The sequence below is a fragment of the Odocoileus virginianus genome, chromosome 13, assembly GCF_023699985.2.
Source record: "Odocoileus virginianus isolate 20LAN1187 ecotype Illinois chromosome 13, Ovbor_1.2, whole genome shotgun sequence".
Taxonomy (NCBI): Eukaryota; Metazoa; Chordata; class Mammalia; order Artiodactyla; family Cervidae; genus Odocoileus; species Odocoileus virginianus.
In genome coordinates this window covers 42,453,375-42,478,408 of record NC_069686.1, presented here as the reverse complement: position 1 = coordinate 42,478,408, position 25,034 = coordinate 42,453,375, and positions in this window count along the sequence as shown.

Below are 25,034 nucleotides of genomic sequence, written 5' to 3'. Positions count from 1 at the left end.
ATGGGAGAAGAGTCACGGAGGAGTTTGAGAAGTGACAAAGGGTGTAGCAATGAGAAAAGAGGCCTGTCATAGGCTGTAGCATCGTGGAAAATGGAAAATGAAACAGTGTAGGGGAAGAGCAAAAAGAATATACATTGTGTATCAATGATAGATCAGATCTGAATGTACACGATATTATTTAATCTTCCCAGGCAGACTGTTAGAGAGATATTCTTACATTAACTGTACAAAGGAAGAAACTGATGTCCAGAGAGATAAGGTAGCATGACCAGGGTTACACAGCTGGCAAGCAGCTAAGCTGCAGTTTGTGCTCAGGTCTGTTCAACTCTGCTTTTGTCAATGCTGCCAACAGGTTGAAGCATGTGGGAAGGAGAAAGGGCTCTTTGACTTGTCAACCTTCAGCAGAGTTGTAAAAGTAGAAGTCATATTTTAAAGGATAAGAAATAAGTGGGTGACTATGTATAACTGATCAGAAATGTATATATATATATACACACACACACACACACACACACACACACCCCTGCCACATGTATATATACATTCCATTTAAAAAATATTCTTTTCCAATATACTTCAGTATAGGATATTAAATATAGTCCTCTGTGCTATACAGTAAGACTTTGTTGTTTATCCAGCCTGTATATAGTAGATTACAACTGCTAATCTTATTCTCCTACTCCATCACTCCCCCAGTCCCCTCCCCCTTGGCAACCACTAGTTTGTTCTGTATGTGTGTTTGTTCTGTTTCATAGATGTCATATTTTAGATTCCACATATAAGTGCTATCATACGGTATTTGTCTTTCTCTTTCGGACTTTGCTTAGTATGATCTCTAGTTGCATCTATGTTGCTATAAATAGCATCATCTCATTCTTTTTTATGGCTGAGTAGTATTCCACTCTATCTGTACCACATCTTATTTATTCATTCATCTGTCGATGAACATTTAAGTGGTTTCCATGTCTTGGCTATTGTGAATAGTGCTGCTGTGAAATTTGGGGTGTGTATATCTTTTTGAATTATAGTTTTGTTTGGCCATATGCCAGGAATGGGATTGCTGGTTCATATGGTAATTCTGTTTAGTTTTCTGAGGGACCCTCCATACTGTTTTCCACAGTGGCTGCACCAACTTACATTCCCACCAATAATGTTGTAATGTTCCCTTTTCTCCACATCTCAAGCATTTGTTATTTGTAGATTTTTAAATGATGCCCTTTCTGACTGGTACCTCATTGTAGTTTTAATTTGCATTTATCTAATACTTAGCAATGTTGAGCATCTTTTCATGTGCCTATTGGCCATCAGTATGTCTTCTTTGGAAACATGTCTATTAAGGTCTTTTGCCCTAAGTTGTCTTGAGAAAAAAAAAAAGGGGATAATCTGATGTTATCCATGAATATATTTAACAGAAGCCTTTGTTATGCATGTGCTATGGGAAAGAACTAGACCTAAGAATGTTAACTTAATGCTTTGTGTGTGATTAATATTATTGTGAGGCAGACTACTTTGCCATCGTTGGCCACCTTTAGCTTTCTATTTGTAGAAGGCATAAACTCTGGGCAGTCAAGACCAAGGTGGAGAAAGGCTTTTTCATAACAGCTTATTTTCAGACAAAAAACAAACAAACAGATCTATAAATTGTATAGAAAAAAATCCATTTTGTTTAGTCATTACTGTTCTAATTTTAAGGGATAAATACTTTTAGTACATTTCAGAACTCAGATTGTAACAAAACTTGTTATAGAAAAGCAGTGTCTTCCTCATCTTCCTCACCTAAGAGAAAAAGTAACTTTTGTGTTCTTGTGCTAGAATAACTTTGGTAGATTTTGTCATCTCATTATATAATGGTGGTAGAAAACTGTCAGAAATCTTGTCTTCATGGTGTTCTCTATAAGCTATTCTCCTTCCTAATTTTTGTTGTACTTTTCCCCATTCACCCATGCATTTATAGTTTATCTTAATAGGGTTCAGGCTATAGTCTATGATAATATAGTCTCTCTCTCCCCCTCATTTTACTTTATTTGATTGATACATTATCATTTCTTATTAGCATTTCTACTTCTGGAAAAAGAAAGATTTAATATTGTGTTTTGCTAGAGCAATACATGCTACTAATGGTTGAAAAATGGAAAGATATGTGTGTAACAATGGTTTCACACCTGGTATTACTAAGAAAGTGAAAGTGAAAGTCGCTCAGTTGTGTCTAACTCTTTGCGACCGCATGAACTATACAGTCCATGGAATTCTCCAGGCCAGAATACTGGAGTGGGTAGCCTTTCTCTTCTCCAGGAGATGTTCCCAACCCAGGGATCGATCTCAGGTCTCTTGCATAGCAGGTGATTTCTTTACCAGCTGAGCCACCAGGGAAGCCAGTATTACTAAGAAGGCATCTATAGAGAATGTTCTGTTTTTGCTATTTTTTGACACATTAACTATTAAATAAATAATTTCTACTTCTCACTGGTAATTCAATTCTAATAACAATGCAAAATATGTGAACAGTTTATTTTTTAATCATACAATAATAGTCTTGTAGTCTACAATACCAATAATCACAGGTTTGTCAACTTACTAGAAATGATAATGATAACTTTGTTTAGAACTGCAGTGAGGGGAGTAAGCTCTTGACCTGATGAGCCTAGTATAGTTGTTCAACTCTTATTAGCACTGTTAAAATATTAGGACTCTGAAGATTCATACATAGAATTGAGATTGAAAGCATCCACAAACCTGATGTTAAGAAAACTATCTGCTATTTTATAGGAAATGTAACAGTATTTTTGTTAACCCAATATTTTATGAAGAATATAATGTTTGGTCATTAACATCATTCTTTACCACCAAAAACGCTTTAGTAAAATTAGCCAATACTTTAGGGATTTGCTTCCAGTTTTATAGGAAAAGATTCAGAGGCCAACACTGATTTATAAAAGTAACAATAATCTAACAGTGAATCCCCAAAATAGCCATGACATTTTAATTTATTTTATGAAATTGTATGCTTTATAACCTTTGCTATTTCAGTCTCTGATAAGGTTAGACCCCCTTCACCCAGTCAAAATGACCCACAACCTACAGGTTATATCCCATATTTTGAAACTCACATAATGATTTTGGCCTTTTTAAAAAAATGGAATCATACAACTGCAGTTCACTCACATCTTGGTGTTATAATGTTGTAATTCAACTCAGCAGAGTGCTATAGTAATCTGCAATCTTTACCATATGATAATTTTCTTTTTTTTCTTCATTCCTTTCTTCTTGGTTTCAGTACTGCTTATCTACATTTTTTCCCCCTTGTTTTCTTTTTATAGCCTTCTGAAGTTATCTCCTTTCTACACTTCTTTTTTACTATTACTATTTCCCTCACCCATGTTTAGTGATATTATGTTAATGCAATTATATTTTATAACACTCTATATTATGGCCATGTAATCTCACTAAGTTAGGCAATTCTCAAGGTGTGGATTTAAGAGAATATTCATTAAAAAAATAAAATGCCTGCTATTATATTGGTTGCTGATGCTTATTTTCCTAACTCCAATTATTTATAAGTATCTGATGCTAGATGAAGGCAAATATTTTAAATAGCAAATTTCTTCTCAGAAGTTTTCAGATTGGAACTCTAAGAAGTATTTCAGGACCGTACTAAGAGGCTCTAACCATAGACTGTGGTGGCTGTATCAGACTGAAGCCCCAGGGCGTGGCCACATCATTATGACAATAGTTTAAGTTGTTAAAAAGCTCAAGGACCAACAAGTGAGAAAGTAATTCTCCATCAAGATTGCCAGCTGTTTTTAAGTGTTTGGAGACCAAGATGAAGACCACAAGAATCAGTGGCAGATTGTCAAAGCAATGATGCAGAAGCCTACTATTACCATTACAAGCCACAAGAGGTACAATTGTGTTTCTTGTGATGATGGAAAGTTTAGTATAATTAGTTTGTGGACATTTCTAGAATTAAGAAATCTTTTTCTTAAGGAAAAGAATTATCTGAATACATAGCAAATGAAATAGTATCTACATTTGTGAGCTAAAATTGGATAAAAATTATTTGCACAGTTCTCTTGCTGGTTCAAACATTCTTAATTAGATTTGTGGATTTTATAGTAGAATTAGTAAAGGGCATACTGTGAAAAAGAAATACAGGAGACAAAAGCTTTTGCTACAAATGTTTTACTTTGGAGCTGAATGTATATATGCATTTTTCTATTGGCAGAATCTAACAAGGCAGAAACATCTATCCGAATTCTTATTTAACTCAGTATCACTAATTTTTAGACAAATGCAAATTTGCCTGGAGTAACAGGCAAATTTGGTCTTGGAGTACAGAATGAAGCAGGGCAAAGGCTAATAGAGTTCTGCCAAGAGAATGCACTAATCATAGCAAACACCCTCTTCCAACAACACAAGAGAAGACTCTACACATGGACATCATGAGATGGTCAATACCGAAATCAGATTGATTATATTCTTTGTAGCCAAAGATGGAAAACTCTATACAGTCAGCAAAAACAAGACTGGGAGCTGACTGTGGCTCAGATATGAACTTCTTACTGCCAAATTCAGACTTAAATTAAAGAAAGTAGGGAAACCCACTAGACCATTTAGGTATGACCTAAATCAAATCCCTTACAATTATATAGTAGAAGTGAGAAATAGAAATAAGGGACTAGATCATAGACAGAGTGCCTGATGAATTATGGACGGAGGTTTGTGATATTGTACAGGAGATAGGGAGCAAGACCATCCCCAAGAAAAAGAAATGCAAAAAAGCAAAATGGCTATCTGAGGAGGAGGACTTACATAGCTGTGAAATAGCTGTGAAAAGAAGAGAAGCCAAAAGCAAAAGTGAAAAGGAAAGATACACCCATTTGAATGCAGAGTTCCAAAGAATAGCAAGGAGAGATAAGAAAACCGTCCTCAGTGATCAGTGCAAAGACATAGAGGATAACAATAGAATGGGAAAGACGAGAGATCTCTTCAAGAAAATTAGAGATCCCAAGGGAGCATTTCATGCAAAGATAGGCTCAACAAAGGACACAAATGGTATGGACCTAGCAAAAACAGAAGATGTTAAGAAGAGGTGGCAAGAATACACAGAACTGTACAAAAAAATCTTCATGACCCAGATAATCATGATGGTGCGATCACTCCTAGAGCCAGACATCCTGGAATATGAAGTCAAGTGGGCCTTAGGAAGCATCACTACAAACAAAACTAGTGGAGGTGATGGAATTCCAGTTGAGCTGTTTCTAATCTTAAAAGATGATGCTGTGAAAAGTGCTGTACTCAATATGCCAGCAACTTTGGAAAACTCAGCAGTGGCCACAGGACTGGAAAAGGTCAGTTTTCATTCCAATCCCAAAGAAAGGCAATGCCAAAGAATGCTCAGACTACCACACAATTGCACTCACCTCACACACTGGTAAAGTAATGCTCAAAATTCTCCAAGTCAGGCTTCAACAATACGTGAACCATGAACTTCCAGATGTTCAAGCTGGTTTTAGAAAAGGCAGAGGAACCAGAGATCAAATTGCCAATATCTGCTGGATCATCGAAAAAGCAAGGGAGTTCCAGTAAAACATCTATTTCTGCTTTATTGACTATGCCAAAGCCTTTGACTGTGTGGATCACAATAAACTGTGGACAATTCTGAAAGAGATGGGAATACCAGACCGCCTGACCTGCCTCTTGAGAAACCTGTATGTAGGTCAGGAAGCAACAGTTAGAACTGGACAGGGAACAACAGACTGGTTCCAAATAGGAAAAGGAGTACATCAAGGCTGTATATTGTTACCCTGCTTATTTAACTTATATGCAGAGTACATCATGAGAAACGCTGGGCTGGAGGAAGCACAAGTTGGAATCAAGATTGCTGGGAGAAATATCAATAAGCTCAGATATGCAGATGACACCACCCTTATGGCAGAAAGTGAAGAAGAACTAAAGAGCCTCTTGATGAAAGTGAAAGAGGAGAGTGAACAAGTTGGCTTAAAGCTCAACATTCAGAAAACTAAGATCATGGTATCCGGTCCCAGCACTTCATGGCAAATAGATGGGGAAATAGTGGCATCTTTATTTTTTTGGGTTCCAAAATCACTGCAGATGGTGATTGCAGCCATGAAATTAAAAGACGCTTACTCCTTGGAAGGAAAGTTATGACCAACCTAAACAGCATATTGAAAAGCAGAGACATTACTTTGCCAACAAAGGTCCGTCTAGTCAAGGCTATGGTTTTTCAGGTGGTCATGTGTGGATGTGAGAGTTGGACTATAAAGAAAGCTGAGCACAGAAGAATTGATGCCCCTGAACTGTGGTGTTGGAGAAGACTCTTGAGAGCCCATTTGAACTACAAGGAGATCCAAACAGTCCATCCTGAAGGAGATCAGTCCTGGGTGTTCATTGGAGGGACTGATGTTGAAGCTGAAACTCCAATACTTTGGCCACCTCATGCGAAGAGTTGACTCATTTGAAAAGACCCTGATGCTGGAAAAATTGAAGTCAGGAGGAGAAGGGGATGACAGAGGATGAAATGGTTGAATGGCATTACCGACTTAATTGACATGAGTTTGAGTAAACTCTGGGAGTTGGTGATGGACAGGGAGGCCTGGTGTGCTGCAGTCCATGGGGTCACAAAGAGTCGGACACGACTGAGTGACTGAACTGAACTGAACTGACTCACTGGTCAAGATGGCCATCATTAAAATGTCTAAATAATAATTGCAGGACTGCATGTGGAGAAAAGGGAAACCTCCTACATTGTTGATGCACATGCAAATTGGTGTAGCCGCTCTGGAGAACAGTATGGAGGTCCCTTAAAAAGCTAAAACTAGTATTACCATATGGTCCTGCATTCCTATTATTGTAATTTGAAAATATACATGCACCCCAAATTTCATAGCAGCACTATTTGTAATAGCCAAAATATGAAAGCAACCTAAATGTCCATCAACAGATAAATGGATAAAGATGTGGTATATCGTGGAATAGTAATCAGGCATAAAAAAGAATGAAATAATGCTATTTTCAGCAACAGGGGTGAACCTAGACATTGTCATATTAAGTGAAGTCAGACAGAGAAATACAAATATCATTATATTACTTATTTGTGGAATCTGAAAAGTGATTCAAATGAACTTATTAAAAAAACATAGAAAGACATAAAAAACAAACTTATGGTTATCAAAGATGATAGAAGGGGAGGGGAGAGAGATAAATTATGAGTTAGGATTAACATATATACACTACTATATATGTAAAATAGGTAAATAACAAAGGCCTACTGTATTGTACAAGGAACAATACTCAATATCTTAGCCTATAATGGAAAAGATTCTGAAAAAGAATATATATATTCTTTGAATCCCTTTCCTGTATACTTGAAACTAACACAATATTGTGAATTAACTATACCTCAATAAAAAATTTAGAAAATATTCTTGTTTTAAATCTACCTCCATTCAAGGCAGTTGAAGATTATGACAGCAATCTGATATTTGAACTATATGCAAATCTGTCTGACCCTAGAATAGATATGTTAATTCTGGAAGAGAGATATATCTCTTTTATTCATCTTACTTTTAGTATCTTTCGATGAATTCGTCTCTTTTTATTAAATTATAAAGCTTTTACTTTCAAAATGACAAGTAGAATCCTGGTTTAAGGTGGCTGTTAAAATAACCCTTGCCTAAGCAGCAGAATTATACATATTCTTCCCTACCATATGCTCCTAAAATAGTCTTTGTACACCCTATTAAAAGATTTGGAGAATGCTTCCAACAGAGACATTGTACATAAAGCAGTAGTTAGGAATATAGGCTTTGGAGTTGGACAGAAGTGTGTTCAAATACTAGTCTTACATACATCAATAATGCAACCTTAGAAAAAAAAGTTTAGAGTCATCTTTTCCATGTAAAATGTGAATAACGTTATCTAATACCTGCAGTTGTTGAGAGGATTCCATATAATAATGCCTACTAATTGCTTAACACACAAGATGACATTTAATAAGGATTTGAGAAGAATTTCATGGAATGAGGATCCTGGCAGGCTACAGTCCATGGGGTCACACACAACTGAGCTACTACCATTTTCATAAGAAATAATAACTAATAGAATTGTTGTTAGGTCTTAAGTTAGTCTGGTTCCCTGTGACTCATAAAGTTTCTTTTTTTCTTTCAAACAAAGATTACCATTCAGTGAGGTTGAGACAATCTGGAATACCCCTATTTAAAGTGGTTGGTTGAATTTACCATGAATGATTAGATATACTAGGCCCAAGTTGTCTGCTATTATGTGATGTTAGACAGCTATCCATCCATTCATACTGTGTCATTCTGTTTTCTTAAGATACAGTCCTCTTTTAGATTGTTACATAGGCTGTGTGTGGTCAGAGTTTACTATATTTTGGTGGTCAGTGTTTACTATATTTTTGGAAACATTTTGTTCTTGAGAGAAACACATACTGGTCTAAGAATGGCACTGAACAAAGAGGAGACTTCCACGTTTTCACCTGGGACTCACAGAATCATCTTATCTGCAAACTCGTTATCTAGTAGATGAATATAGCTGAGGAATGGAGGAGTAAAATACTTCAGTAAAATGGGTAGGGCCATAGCTGGAATCCAGGACACTTGATTTTTGGTGCTATAGTACAACTACTTCTATGTATGATTCTTGTTTACTTGAGGACTCCTTGAAACTGAAAATGTCTTATAATGAATACTCTTTCCAAAAGACAAATGGTATAGTCCTGTTTAATACACTTGAGATAACGTTCTGTTATTAGAAAAGTTATCAGTTATTAGCAAAGAGTGTTTGATTTTATAAATTTTCATCAAAAGAAGATTTACTGCTTAGTTCAAGCTGGTTTTAGAAAAGGCAGAGGAACCAGAGATCAAATTGCCAACATCCGCTGGATCATCGAAAAAGCAAGGGAGTTCCAGTAAAACACCTATTTGTGCTTTATTGACTATGCCAAAGCCTTTTACTGTGTGGATCACAATAAACTGTGGACAATTCTGAGAGAGATGGGAATTCCAGACCACCTGAAGTGCCTCTTGAGAAACCTGTATGCAGGTTGGGAAGCAACAGTTAGAACTGGACATGGAACAACAGACTGGTTTCAAATAGGAAGAGGAGTACATCAAGGTTGTTATCGTCACCCTGCTTATTTAACTTATTTGCAGAGTACATCATGAGAAACGCTGGTCTGGAAGAAGCACAAGTTGGAATCAAGATTGCCGAGAGAAATATCAATAAGCTCAGATATGCAGATGACACCACTCTTATGGCAGAAAGTGAAGAACTAAAGAGCCTCTTGATGAAAGTGAAAGAGGAGAGTGAACAAGTTGGCTTAAAGCTCAACATTCAGAAAACTAAGATCATGGCATCCGGTCCCATCACTTCATGGCAAATAGATGGAGAAATAGTGGAAACAGTGGCTGACTTTATTTTTCTGTGCTCCAAAATCACTGCAGATGGTGATTGCAGCCATGAAATTAAAAGACGCTTACTCCTTGGAAGGAAAGTTATGACCAACCTAAACAGCATATTGAAAAGCAGAGACATTACTTTGCCAACAAAAGTCCATCTAGTCAAGGCTATGGTTTTTCCAGTGGTCATGTTTGGATGTGAGAGTTGACTATAAAGAAAGCTGAGTGCTAAAGAATTGATGCCTTTGAACTGTGGTGTTGGAGAAGACTCTTGAGAGTCCCTTGGACTTGCAAGGAGATCCAACCAGTCCATCCTAAAGGAGATCAGCCCTGGGTTTCATTGGAGGGACTGATGTTGAAGCTGAAACTCCAATACTTTGACCACCTGATGCGAAGAGCTGACTCATTTGAAAAGGCCCTGGTGCTGGAAAGATTGAGGGCAGGAGGAGAAGGGACGACAGAGGATGAAATGGTTGAATGGCATCACCGACTCAGTCGACATGGGTTTGGGTGGACTCCGGGAGTTGGTGATGGACAGGGAGGCCGGGCATGCTGTGGTTCATGGGGTCACAAAGAGTAGGACACAACTGAGTGACTGAACTGAACTGAACTGAATGAAAGTGTCTTTTTCAAGGCCATGATGCTGTATCTGGGTTATTCCTGACTTGTTTTTCTCATTCCAGGTCTTTTCCAATGAGTTGTTTCTTTGCATCAGGTGGCCAAAGTACTGGAGTTTCAGCTAAACGTCAGTCCTTTCAATGAATATTCAGAGTTGATTTTCTATAGGATTGACTGGTTTGGTCTCCTTGCAGTCCAAGGAACTCTTAAGTGTCTTTTCCAACACTGCAATTCAAAAGCATCACTTTTTCAGTGCTCAGCCTTCTTTATGGTACAACTCTCACATCCATACATGACTACTGGAAAATGTGCTGAACAGTATTGTGTAAAACCAAGCTACTGAAGTCACAGATGATTTAAGTTGGATTAACATCTTAACCTATATTTTTAGTCACTTGCTGGGGGCATGAGTTATTTTGCCCATCTTAATAACTTACTAGGTTATCAGGAACTATGAAAATATAATGGGAAATTTTTTTAAGGTTTTAGAAAAATTGAGACAAGTTATTTTAGTCTTATTGAATTTATGTTAATTTTTGAGTGTTTATGTATTTTGTAGGGAAGGTTTCTATTATTTAAGGTCAGTTGTGATATTTAGAATGAGTTTTCAGTGCCATGTAGGTTTCATATGGCACATTGCATCCTATAATAATGTGTATCCCACCTCATGACCAAAAAGTCATGTAAAGTCAAGTAAAAGCCCTATAAGTCACATGAGAAACTATTGTGAACAGTCTCACACTGGCTAGGGTATTATTCATAATACTAAATATTGTGACTCGAGGCCCTTTAAGACATTTTGACTTTCAGAAAAAGGCATTGTAATACACTGTGATCAACACTTCAAATACACATTCCTTTAAAATAATCTTCATAAGAACCTAATAAGGTAGGCCTTATGCTCATCTTATAGAAAAAGGAAATTGAGACATGGAAAGGTTAACCAAATCAGGAATCATCCCAGGCGAGTCTGATGCCAGAGCCAGTTCTTAATCAATTAAGGCACTAGATTCTTTGTGTTACAGGTGTCAAGCCTTAACTCCGTCTGCATTTTCAAATCCTATTTCATAGGCTACTTTTATTCTCCCTGCTATTTAGTTAGCACTATGGGTACACTCCCATTCTTCATTTGGCTTTCTTGAATTAGCCGGCTAATTTATTACTTTTGAACTCAGCTTTTACAGTATTGCTCTCAGGACACTCAAGAACCTTGGATTAGAGTTACCTTTACTTGTGGTGCTTTTTTGTTTGTTTGTAATTTTAGTTGGACTGAAGGAAAATATTGATCATTTTCCTGATCAATTTACACTTGAGGAGTCAGCATGATAAAGTAGCAAGAGCAGAGCTATTAGATTAAGATCTAACTAGGTTCAATCCAAGATCCAGTGCTTGTAGCATCATCACTTTGGGTGAACTTTAGAGTCTTACTGAGTCTTCTTTTCTTAGAATACAGGATTTCTATAAAGATTTAGTGAAGGAATATATAAATAAAAATACAAAATAAAATGATCTGGAAGATTAGTTTCATTTCTACTTCATTGGTTTTTAGAAATTGTGTATTTTTTTCTTATTATTGCTTTAAAATATTATCTCCTTTATTATTTAACATTTAATACTCATTCTAACTCTAGATGCATAATGTATATTGTGATATGTTTAAATTAGGGACTTCGAGTTTCTGAGTATGTTAGTAGTGTAAATTGCACTAGAATCATGCCTAGTATGACAAAAAATGTTGCTGTTCACAGAATATACAAGGGTTATTCCACATTCCCTGCCATTTTATAAGTCAGCCAGTCCCATCTGATTCCTTTAGGCCAAACATCTGGGAGGGGAAGTAAAAAGATAAAAAAGCATCTATGAACTGATGTGTAGATTCTTCAGCTCTCTCTTTCTCTGATGCAATAAACTGCTCTGGAATGTTCCTGTTGACATAATTACAGGATAGGAGTATTCCAAATCCCTGTGACATCACTCAGAATCTACCTGACCCATAAAAGACATAGCATGAACAGTCACTAAATCTTTATGAATTATGCTGAGATTCTGGGGTATGTTTCTTATTGCAGCACAGCCTAAGCTAACCTGACATACATACAGCCTTTGGAGGAACCTGTTTCTTTTACACAGTAAGGATACAGGCAACTAGAAAATATTAAGAGGAGTTGCAATAGATTACCTAAGTAATCCAAGTAGACAAGTAATACGATGTCATTATTGCTAGTAACCAACTCTGTGATTCTATGTAGAGAGAAAGTTCTATTTTCCCCCTAACATTTAAAAGCAAGTATTTATTCACTGAGTATTTTCCTGTATGGATTAGAGATTGATTCAGACCATCCTATGCTTGATAAAAAAACTCTTCAATAATAAAAGAAAAGAACCTCAAGTACTTGTGTTATTCCAAGTCAGGTCATTGCTTTGTATGTTCACATCTCTTATATTGTCAAAAATAAATACTTTGAGGCAAGAGCAGAAACTCAAAAGTAGAACTGTATGCTGCTAAAGATTGTCTACAAAGACAATTGAATTTACCAAAAAATAAAAATTCCTGAAAGTTTCACAATTCAGTTATTTCACTTACCATTATGACAAAATCATATCAATGACACAGCAACCCAATTAACATCATAGCAATTTTCCTAAAATTGGTTAGATAACTTATGTGACTACTCTGTCTAGTAGGCCAGATGCCCAGTGGAATGCTTTAAGCCTTCAGATTTACTTACTTATTTGCCAAAATATTTGTTTGAATTTGATAGTGTGGAAACAGAAAAATTTTGATTTCATGTTCTGTATGATTTGATTTAGAATTTGTGGTTGATAAATGGATGGCATTTAAAATATATATGGGATTCTTACTGATTATGTTAACTTGATGAAGTTTTTTGTTTTAATTGGAGAGCCAAAATGACATTTCACATTATTCTCTAATTACACATTCTATGGCTAAAGGTTCGATTATTGCTGTTTTGTTAGTGATGATATGATAAATGAGCAGGATAATGGCAGAGTGGTGTGCACCAGCATGACAGTTGGTCTGGAAGTCAGGAGTCCCAGAGTTTGCTCTTGGCTTTCTTATAACGCGTTTCTTACCCCGGTGACCTTGGGCTGGTCACTAACTGTTCTGGGATTTATTTTTCCTACCTGTAGAATGAAGATATTTCTACCCGCCCCCATCCTTCAACTTCCAGAGTCACTGTGAGGTTTGGATTAGCTGACACGTTTGAAAATGGCTTAATGTCATAGAAATGTTATATATACATTTATTTTAACTTGTGGATGGATATATAAATATATATTTATTTCAGAAGTTAATTCTCTTGGGTCATTGTCTTCCAACTTAGAACACTAAATCTGTTCTGCAGTCTCATCTTGCAGCCATTTCCTAACCTTTCACCCCACCCCCAAATCTTGACCAGATGCCTCTTATCTGTGCTCCCGAGGACCCTCTGCATAACTTCGTTACAACATTTACTGCATTACTCTGGCAGGACATCTCTGCTTGTCTCCTTCACTAGACAGTGAACTTCTTTGAAAGCTGTGTCAGTACAGCTGTTATTTGTGTATCTCCCATTCCCAGCATAATGCTTGGCACTTTGTCGAGGCTCCTAAATGTTTAGCAATCTGATCATAAAGCTTGGAGACACTATGATGACTACTATATTTTTAAACAAATATTCTCATTGAAAAATATGATTACACTTGGCTGGTTGACAATTTACAATGACTATGACTTTGCAATTTTTAATTGGAAGCCTTTTAATTTCTTAATTAGCTTTATACAATTTATATTACATCTAGTAGATGGCAATAGAGAGTAATTATTTTTTTTTCTGCTTCTAATATTACTGGGACTATTTTTTGCCAAACACAAAAATTTTTTGCAACTTTTTCCTTTTTAAGTTCTACCGAGCAGTTTATGGAATTGGCAACCTGCCAAATGGTGATCCATTTTCTCAAAAACATCGTTTGAGACCATGCCAACCAGGCACACTCAGCTTATCTACTGCATCATAGCACAGTCACATAATTCGTGCAAAATTATGTTTGACATTAAATTATAAAGCCTTAGTGTAATAATAAAAAAATAAATAACCTTAAAAGCAAATTAAAAATATGTTTTCACTGGAGCACGTTATTAGCCCACTGGAAACTTGATCTGTAGTAGTCAATCCATGGGCATGCTTCCATTTCTAGAGGGGTTTGAAGTTTCTCTCTGTGCAGAGAAAAATCCCTAATTCATGAAAGGAAAATTAGCTAATAAAATAATTTTTTCCTCCTGAACTGCTCTGTTGATGAAAACATGTCCACTGCAATCATAGAAATGAGTGACTTTTCAAATAAAGTAGTTTGTGTTGCCATAAACATGAGGATGGTAAGGCCATTGCTGTTCTTTGCCAAAGGAAAGGGTAGCCAGCTGTGTCTGGTGTTTTTTTTTTTTTCCTTTACTGCAGTATTCACATAAATAGCCTCTTCTTGGGACTGAAGTAGCCCAAATGAGATCCCATCAAAAGGAATTTGGGCTCCTTCAGAGTTTGTGCATTCTAAAGCCTTGCTCATTAGTTTTAAAAAAGAAATCTTAAAGTGATGGAAGAAATATTTTCATTTGATTACACCTAGTATCTCAACACGGAGAAGGCAATGGCAACCCACTCCAGTACTCTTGCCTAGAGAATCCCATGGATGGAGTAGCCTGGTAGGCTGCAGTCCATGGGGTCTCGAAGAGTTGGACACAACTGAGAGACTTCACTTTCACTTTTCACTTGCATGCATTGGAGAAGGAAATGGCAACCCACTCCAGTGTTCTTGCCTGGAGAATCCCAGGGACGGGGGAGCCTGGTGGGCTGCCGTCTATGGGGTCGCACAGAGTCGGACACAACTGAAGTGACTTAGCAGCAGCAGCAGCAGCAGCAATATTTCAACGATTTTAATTGTTTTTATGTCTCAGTTTGTTTCCTTAGTTGTCTGATGGGGTGCTAATTATATACTGAGATGTTGGTGGTGTCTCAATGTTCATTCTTAGGTTTTTATATACAAATCCAGGGGTTTATCACCAGTTAAAACAATTCACTGCAGCTGCCCTAATGCTGAGATTAAATTATTATGTAGGTACCTTCCATGATGAACCTCAAAAACAGTCATGCAATAACATCAAAGTTTACCTCCAACTTTTATTTATGATATTTAATTTAATTGGTTTTCATATTAGTATAATATTTATTCTTGCTTACTTGTAGAGATAAATTAATACTTTTTATAGTTATATATTTTTGCATCTATATAAAATGTTTATGACAGGTAACTTGTATTCTTTTATAAAAACATCAAAAAAGCATATGTTTTCTTTAATATAATGAGAAATGAAGCCCACGAATCAGACAGACTGCATCTGTAGGGAAGATAGAAGACTATATTTTACCCAAGATGACATTTTAAAATGACTGCCAGGTAACCTGCAAAATTGTAATGTGTTCTGCTGCCAAATTTGTCTTAGCACTGGGAATTAATTTTCCAACATGTTTTGGAAGTAAGAGGTGAATTAATTATTTCAGGCACTATGATATCACTGGAGGTCTGAAGTTAGACAGCAATTCACATGAACATGGAACCAGCAAAATAATTGGACTTCGTTCCTTTATCTTTCAAGGGCTCTTTTACATGACAACACAATATTCTCACTGCTCCAAGGAATACCTTTGGCACTTCTACAATTCTAATTTCTTTTCCTTGCTTGCTAGTTCATTGTTGATTCTTGGATCCCAAGCAGGATAGTGGGGGGTGGAGCAGAGCCTGGTGTCTGTCTGGCTTCCTCAAGCAAGCCCCAGTTCCCTTGTTAGGTTAGGGAGTATTTTCAAGTTTTCCAGAGGGAGTAATTGCTCTTCCTAGCAAGGAATGCATAGCTTTGCGAGGAATTTCAATAGGATTCATGACTGTGAAGGATCTGAAGGTGAACTCAGGCTTGCTCACCAGGCACTGGGATTGATCACGCACAGTCTCGGAGGAGCTACAGTGTTAGGCCTGTGATGGAGGTCAGCACTGGACCAGGAGCAGGAGAGAGAATCGGGTAGTGTAAGTCTTCCCAACAGACAAGTGTGGAACGCCGGCAGGTAACACGTTTGCCCTTGATATTAGAGATCCAAAGACTATTTCAGCAGAGAAAATAAGTCCCAGGCCTATAGAAAGGAATGAAATGACAGGAGCGTGAAAAGCAGCATAATGTCTCTACAAACCGTTAATTTTTTTCTTTCAGTGTTTCAGTATACACTTTTTTTTTTAAATTTCTTTCATTTTTCAGAACAGAACTAGATTAGTAGGCATATTTTATTATTTATTTGTTGATCCTATAATATTTGTTAGGAGGTTCACATTCAGTCAGAAGCTTTTTTTCTTTCCATAATAATAAGTGTAAAAGGAACCTCAGCTGGTAAGGCAGAGGGTATTTTGAAAAAGTAGCAGCTTTAATAGCGCAGAGGGTTTTTCTAGGGCAACCGCTTTCCTCAGCTCCAAGTCTACTCGGTCAAAGGCTCAGCGGTTATGACTTTGCGGCACTTATATTTGGTCTTGGAGTTCCAGATTGAACATCTCTCCTCTGGCCAAATTTTATTACCATGTAATAAAATAAAATCCAATGTGCTTAAAACTCTTTCTAATGAGGACTACCAAAATATTTTTAAGTTATTCTGTGGCTCTCCCTTTCTCCTCTCCATATTTTAATGAGTTTTGGAGGAAAAAAAAATGAACATTTAGACCACGTCTATATGGCATTAAGATAATGATGGGGACATAAAAAATTCAGATCAACAGTCATGCCAGATGTGAGAGAAGATAACCAAGGCTTGCTTTTTTTTTTCTCCTGCTGAATTGATCAGGTTAATCAGGTGTTTGCCTCAGAATTAAGGAAATTATAGCTGCTTTCATTAATGAAAATAATAACACTTATACACCAATTTTCATCTCCTTTTTTCTTCAACCTTGCCCATTTGCTTATTTTAACCTTGCATCTGGACCACAATTTTTCCTTAAAGAAAACAACCAACTCCAAGTTGCCAAATCCAGTGTTTCCTTTTTTTGAAGATTGCTTTTTGTAAACTGGGAAATTGACATTTTTCAATATGAAATGAAATTTATGATGAAAGTACAAGTTTTGGATCCTTTCTTAGCTGAGACAAGAATAAACCTTACATGTTTATATATATATATATGTATATATATATATATATACATATATATATATATATATATGTTATATATATATACTCAAGTCTGTCAGCAGCAAATTTCCTGTTTTTTAATATCACATTTGACTATTTGACTACATGGTTATTCTGTTGTAGGCCTTCCTCTCTATTAAAAAAAATAATAAAAAAAATAGGGCAATATCCAGGCTAAATCAGGTAAAACTACTTAAACTGAATTAGTGTGTTGAGATGAAAAAATTTTAAATGATTCACTTAACTTTTTCAATGAGAAATGATATGAGCTCTTCTTCAGGCATTTTGCATGCAGCTATTTGAAGTTGCACTAATTTTGTATCAGATAAAGAAAATTACACATATCTTCCCAAACCAACACACACAGCAGAACACACTGGCTGTGTCTCTTGCTAGCATATGGTATTCATCATTAGCAGTAGCGGCAGCAGTCACCTCCTTTAGTTGACTGGTGGAAAATAGAGCTCCAACTCAAATCTCTGTCTGCTCGCCATAGTTTTTTCCAGTTAAATTGGTACCGCAATCTGTATGGTTTCATCACTCCATTGGCAGTTTAATATAAACATCTGTTTCCAGTCTTTTATATCCTATCTGAGATTTATTCAGTCCCTCTGAGTTATCTGTCCTTTTCTCCTACCCTATTTATTCCCCTTGACTTCTAAATGATTGTATTTTCCAATATTTCCTTGATCTTTTGCTCAGATGTATGCATCGTTAAATATATTTAATTATCTCTTTTTTTCTTCTGGAGCCTGAACTGTTTGTTTATAATCAGTTCTCTCCTGATGCATTAGGAAGATCTTTACCCTCACAGTGCAATTTTCCTTGGAAATAAAGTAACATGATTCCAGGTTGCAATGATTAAGGTTATTATTTCATTGTGATTGGCATCAAAATCAAACTGTGAAGGATTTTATTCAAGTTAAATGAGTTTGTCTTTTCTCCACCATATTTTGCATTTATCCTTTTACAGTGTGCAAGTATTTAAGGTCCTGGAGTTCAGAATTCATATTATTTGGCTCTCTCTTCTATTAAATTTATAATGTTCTAAAGTAAGGGCATTTCCTGCAAGGTAATAATCTGTGGTAGAAGCAGAGGCCCTGAATCAAAGACAGTAGAGTCTTTTAATTTGACTATTGGTTAAATGTCAGGAAATGTCCGGCCCAGAGGTCATTATTATTAAGTCAAATAGAAAGCTTTTATTTTCCTCTCTCCTTTTTATTTCAGGAGATTTTCATAAAGATTGACGCTGTCTAACTCACTAACTACAGGGAAATGGTGGAATTCTGTAAACAATTGGCAAACAGAACTTTGTTCTTATTGTCCCATTAAGCTTAATATGAGGTGTTAAATTTAATGAAATGTGGTGAGTGAAGTGTTATTTTCCTATTGGTTACTGTAACAGTCATTAACAAGTAGGACACGACTAGTGCTCAAAATAGAATACTGTATCCATGACAACAGAGTTCAGCTTTTCCATTTTCAGCAAATGGGACAGCAATTACTTAATATTTTCTTGATTTATTAATTTCTTTATAAGTGGGAGTAACAAGAAGACTCTTAAGCTGGGCAGTTAATAGTCCAAATTAGCTAACATTTCTCGTGACATCATTTATATAATCACTTAGTCATTTATTCATCCCTATAAACATTTGTTGAGTTTCTACTATGGTAGACACTAAGTGTACAGAAATGAGTGAGACACAGTTTCTATCCACAGGTTGTTTATGATCTAATTAGTGCAGTGGTTTTCAGATGAAGGTCTCTGGACAAGCAACATTGACACCACTGGGAACTTGTGAGGAATGCAGATTTTCTAGGCCTTTCCTAGACCTACTGAATCATGCACACTGGGGTGAGACCCAGTGATCTGTGTGTTAACAAGCCCTCCAGATGCTTCTGGTGCTTCTCCCTAATGCTTGAGAACCACAAGTTGCATGAAGAAATTAAAAACCTTTCAATTAATACTATCTTTTTTTATAGTCAAAATGATTATAAAATAACAGGATACTTCCATTTAAGAAAGCTATAATTCTATAGAACTTCAGAGATTCCATAAATATTTATGCTTTAGGATTATGGCCAAGATGTATTGATCATAAACTAACTTCACATGATTGATTAAAAATACTAACAACAACAACCAAAAAACCCAGTAAGTACCTCACAAATCCCATGGATTTTGTTACATCTCTTTGGTGATTCTATTGTTTCAAGAATATTAACCATAATCATGTATTATAATCATGTATTATAAGTTGGATGCATAGGGAGGTCCATGGGAATAGTCACTATTATTTCTAATAAAATCTTCAGTTTACCATAAAGTGAGACAAATAAGTGCCCAGCCCATTTGTGGGTTTAAATCTTGGAAAAAAATAAAATAAATAAATTTTGGAAAAAAATCACTTAACCTTTCCATTTGTTTCTTCTTTTGCAGAATGAGGGTAGAAGTGGCACTTGTGAATACAATACTCTGCCAGATCTTCTCCAATCTGAATATTTTATGATTCTATCTTTAGAAGTCTCTGTTAATATGTGTCCCATGTACATATATGCACTACATGTATGTACATATAGCCAATTTTTCTCTATGTATTCTCTCTATCCCTTATTAAGTCTTGATCATCACTATCATTGTAACTTTCTGTTTCTAACTACAATTGTGAATTTCTGTATAACCGTGGTCTTGAATCTTTGCCCACTCAGAGCTGTATGTGTGTTCTCCTAAGCCTTCATTCTACACCCAGAACTGCTTTTCTTGAACATACACAAGATACCTCACCCTTTCATCCTTAGGAGTCCATCTGTTCTGTGAAGCGCTCCAGTGAAAATAACACCTACCACTTTGTGCTGTTAAACACATCTTTTACCACCCTTCATCCTGTAGATCTTGAGTATATTACTTAAGATGAGCACTCTTCTTCCTTCTTTGCTTTTAATTATAACTGGTGACATGCTTTATAAACTCACAAAGATAATATTACTTTCATCCCATATATTGGGTAGAACCATTTATAACAATGTGACAGCTATATAAAGTGAGTTTCATTGCAGGTAGGGTAATAGATTAGCTCCATGGTTTTGCATAATGTCAAGCTTTTTGTGGTACAAGTGTGAGTCCTGTGGGTCCTGTTACCTTTATTATCTGCTGTAGTTGAAAACTGTAGCTCTACAATCAGCTATTTCAAGAGGATGATGGTGGTATAATCAGTATGGTGGAGCCAGAGTGACATAGTGTAAAAGCATTATTCAAACTTTCAGACCTGGGTTCAAATATTATCACCAGTACTCATTTGCTGTGTGATCCTAAACAAATTAAATGACCTTTTTGAATCTATTTTCTCAAATGCAAAGTTATAAAAATAATCCACATTTTAGGTTTACTATGAGGGTTAAGTGAAGTCATACTTAAAAGAACCTATCACAGGGCCTAACACAATCCTGTTCAACAGATGCATATGTCTGTGATCCAAACCTTTACCAATAAAAACCTCTCTACCTATCTCTCCATGTAAGTTTTACCCCAAGCCCTTGTATTAACATGCTGAAAAATAGACTCATTTCCACCCCCACCCCCACAACCTACTGCTACTGTATTCTGTCCCTGAACAAATGGTGTTGCTACTCAAACATTGCCCCAAAGCAGAGACTCCCTTCTCTTTCATACCACACATCCAACCAAGTGCTAAAAGCAGATGGTTTTCAACTCTCACATTCATCCCTACCATCCCTATCACTAATTCCTTAATTAAGACTCAAAATACCTTCCTTGGATAACAGTACTGTCTCTAAATAAGACCTCAACTCTCCATCTATGGTGTTGCAATTCATACTCTTTACACTGCTGCCAGGGAGAGCTTTTAAAACAAAAATTTTAAACATGTTATTCTCTTGTTTAAAATCATTCTGTATTCTCTATAAATTTTTGGATAAAATTCAAAGTTTTGAGCATGATACACAAAGCTCTCTCTAGTTTGAAAAACAACCATCCTCCATCCACTGTGACCCCTCTCATTATTGCTACCCATGTCTCTAGAGTCACCTTGAATAAGAGATTTTTGTCTCTTTTTGATTCTCCTGAGGCAAGGACTTGGTAGCAGGGAGTTTATTTGGGTGGCTATATAAGGAAGCAGAAATGAGGGAGGAGGAATAGAGTGATGGGTGTTTTTCAGGGTATGTCAGGGAAGTCCTATACTGAGCGATAGAGATTCATTCCTAGAAACCTCTGAGAAGCCTGTCATACTATCTGAATCGTCAGAAGAACAGGCAGCTGAGACATACTTCTACCATCTCTTGCTCCTCCTGCCAGTTGAAGGATATCTTTGGTATAACACCCCAACCCTTTCAGGCTGCATTTGTTCAGAAGCTAAGCGACTTCAAGAACTTGAGAAGAGGCCCTTCCATGTGAAGTGTTGGAGTGGGATGTCACCTCCGAGTTTGCACAGAACTGTGTATTAGAGCTGTAGCTGAAATCACAGAAGGGCCACTGGGCAACAAAGAGATGGCTCCATCATGCTATGGTTTTCCGCCCTCACAGAAGTGTGCCCATGTGCTTAAATGTCTTCATTCCCTCCTCTTCTCCACATCATATAATTAATTCATACTGATACCTCAATCTGTAATTCCAGAATTGGCTCTGCCAGGATCCTAAGTATTATCTCTCTCTCTCTGATCACAAGAATTATCTGGAAATCATTCTTCTCAACATCCATAGTATTCAGAGTGGTGCTGTACCATGCCACACATCACAATCTATGGCACTTCTATCTCTAGGATAGAAGCATCTTGAGGGTGAGAAATGTATCTTACTTATCTTTGCTTCTAATTACAGTACAATACCTGAATATTTTAGAGCTTGAATCAGTATTTGTTGAATGAATGGAAACATGAATGATTAGATGAAAATGAATTCCCCAAACTAATCTTCATAAAACATAATTACTTATCATATCATTTCTCATCAAAAGTCGTCCCTAATGGTACCTTGCTGACACATAGTGACTAAATTCTCTAACTTGGCTTTCCCAAACTGCCTTTCTAGCCTGATTTCCCATTATGCCCATTTAATAATTTTGTACTTCAGACACAATGCTCATTCACTGTCCTGTTGAAGTGTTCTAGATCTCTTTCCTCATGCCTCTGGGATGTCTATTTTTAAATGTGCATCTTACTCTTACACATATTTTGAGACCAGTTTAAACCCTGTTTTTCTAAAAGAAAAAAAAAAACACACTTCTTGACAATTAGCATATAGTGGTCATTTTCTCTTCTTTGAATTCTGTGATTACTGATAACAATGCCATATATATGTCATCTCATGGATTATATCTCTTCAATTAGACTCTATGGTTCTCAAAGTCAGATCCCATTTCTTGAATTTAGTTTGGAAAGAGATTGTAATTCTTGGTATCTAATCCAGTACTAAAGAGCCTCTTGATGAAAGTAAAAGAGGAGAATGAAAAAGTTGGCTTAAAGCTCAACATTCAGAAAACTAAGATCATGGCATCTGGTCCCGTCACTTCATGGCAAATAGATGGGGAAACAGTGGAAACAGTGGCTGACTTTATTTTTGGGGGCTCCAAAATCACTGCAGATGGTGACTGCAGCCATGAAATTAAAAGACGCTTACTCCTTGGAAGGAAAGTTATGACCAACCTAGACAGCATATTAAAAAGCAGAGACATTACTTTGCCAACAAATGTCTGTCTAGTCAAGGCTGTGGTTTTTCCAGTGGTCATGGATGGATGTGAGAGTTGGACTATAAAGAAAGCTGAGCACCGAAGAATTGATGCTTTTGAACTGTGGTGTTGGAGAAGACTCTTGAGAGTCCCTTGGACTGCAAGGAGACCCAACCAGTCCATCCTAAAGGAGATCAGTCCTGGGTGTTCATTGGAAGGACTGATGCTGAAGCTGAAACTCCAATACTTTGGCTACCTGATGCGCAGAGCTGACTCATTTGAAAAGACCCTGATGCTAGGAAAGGTTGAGGGCAGGAGGAGAAGGGGAAGACAGAGGATGAGATGGTTGGATGGCATCACCGACTCAATGGACATGAGTTTGGATAAACTCCAGGAATTGGTGATGGACAGGGAGGCCTGGCGTGCTGAGGTTCATGGGGTCGCAAAGAGTCGGACACAACTGAGTGACTGAACTGAACTGAATCCAGTACCTAGAATAGGTTCTTGTATGTACATTGCAAGCTTAATACTATTTCTTTATGGGTACACAGACTATTCAGACATACACAACTAAGGTCTGTGCACCACAACTATTGAGCCTATGCTTTAGAGCCTGTTAGCCACAACTACAGGAGCCTGCGCACTTAGAACCTGTGCTCTGCAATAAACCCCCACAATGAGAGGCAAACGTACTGCAATGAAGAGCAGCCCCTACACACCACAACTGGGGAAAGCCCACGTGCAGCACTGAAGACCCAGCACAGCCAGACATAAACAAACAATTTTTAAAAACAATCAGAGAATATAAGTTTATCTTTGATGAAAGTTTAAAGCAGTATTGAAATTTATCTTAACAAATTTATTTAATGTTTTAATGAGGGAACGTGAGATGCAGTTGAATGATTTTAAAATAAAGCCAGTTATATGGCTATTGCATTTTATGAATTATTAATATTTAAAAGATAAGAACTTTTAATTTTGAAAGAATTGAAAACAATTAGAGGGAATTTTTCTTTTTTGTAGAGGAAAACTGGGAGACTAGGGGTTAAACATTGGTACAGATTTGTACTGTAATACATTTGTATACTCTCAATTTTTTATTACCACTGTATGTTATATTATTTAATGTAAAATACTAAAATATTAAAAAGGTATCTTCCTTAATTTTCTCTTTTCAAGAAATGGAAGCACGAACATGGATGTGACGATAGTGGCACTTTAGCTTTTTACTCTTTGTGTTATTTAATATTGGACCATTTATAAAATATGGAAATTAAACATTTTAAATAGACATTGGTTTAATCAATGAATAGATCTGAACTAGGAGACTAGAATGAATGATAGAAAAATCATTTGCTAATATTTAAAGAGTTGAACAGACTGACCTTTGTTTAAATTATATTTTATAAGCTTTAATTAATATAATTCTGACTTTTCAGCACAACATTGTTTTCAGGTTAATTCTGTGGGGTTACTTCTTTTTCTTTTTTTAAAAGATGATCAACTTAAGCAGAAGATTCGCTTATTGTATGGGAAAAAGGGAAGGAGTAAAAAAAATTCTTCCTTCCCCCACAGGGCTATCTTTCCGTTAATTCTTCCAACATTAATACAATGTTGCTGACTATGTTATGTTGTTACTAGGTTGTGTTAAATCAAGAGAATAATTGGACATTAAGATTCAACTCTGAATACATTAATTAGATGATTTCTTTATTTCTGTCTTAAGTTACTAATGATTTCCTCTCCATAACTAGGGAAACTCTGAAGAACTCATTAGCCTTTTGGGATTCTATAGCTACTTTAAGATGATTTTGGGGAGATGAAGTCTTTCTGGTACCAGTAGACTCTCTATTAAGTTCCAAAAATTAAAATTTTAAAAAGAAAGGGTACTATTTAGATTCAAAATGCACACCCATCAGGGGGTTATTTCTTTTCAGATGGAATATGTTCCATAACAATTGTACCTATGGAGAGACATAAGCACCCCATGAATACTAATATGCTCATCAAGATGATCATTGAAAAGCCACATTTTTTTCTAAATGCAGAGAGTCTGTAAATATTTCCTCTACATGTAGAAG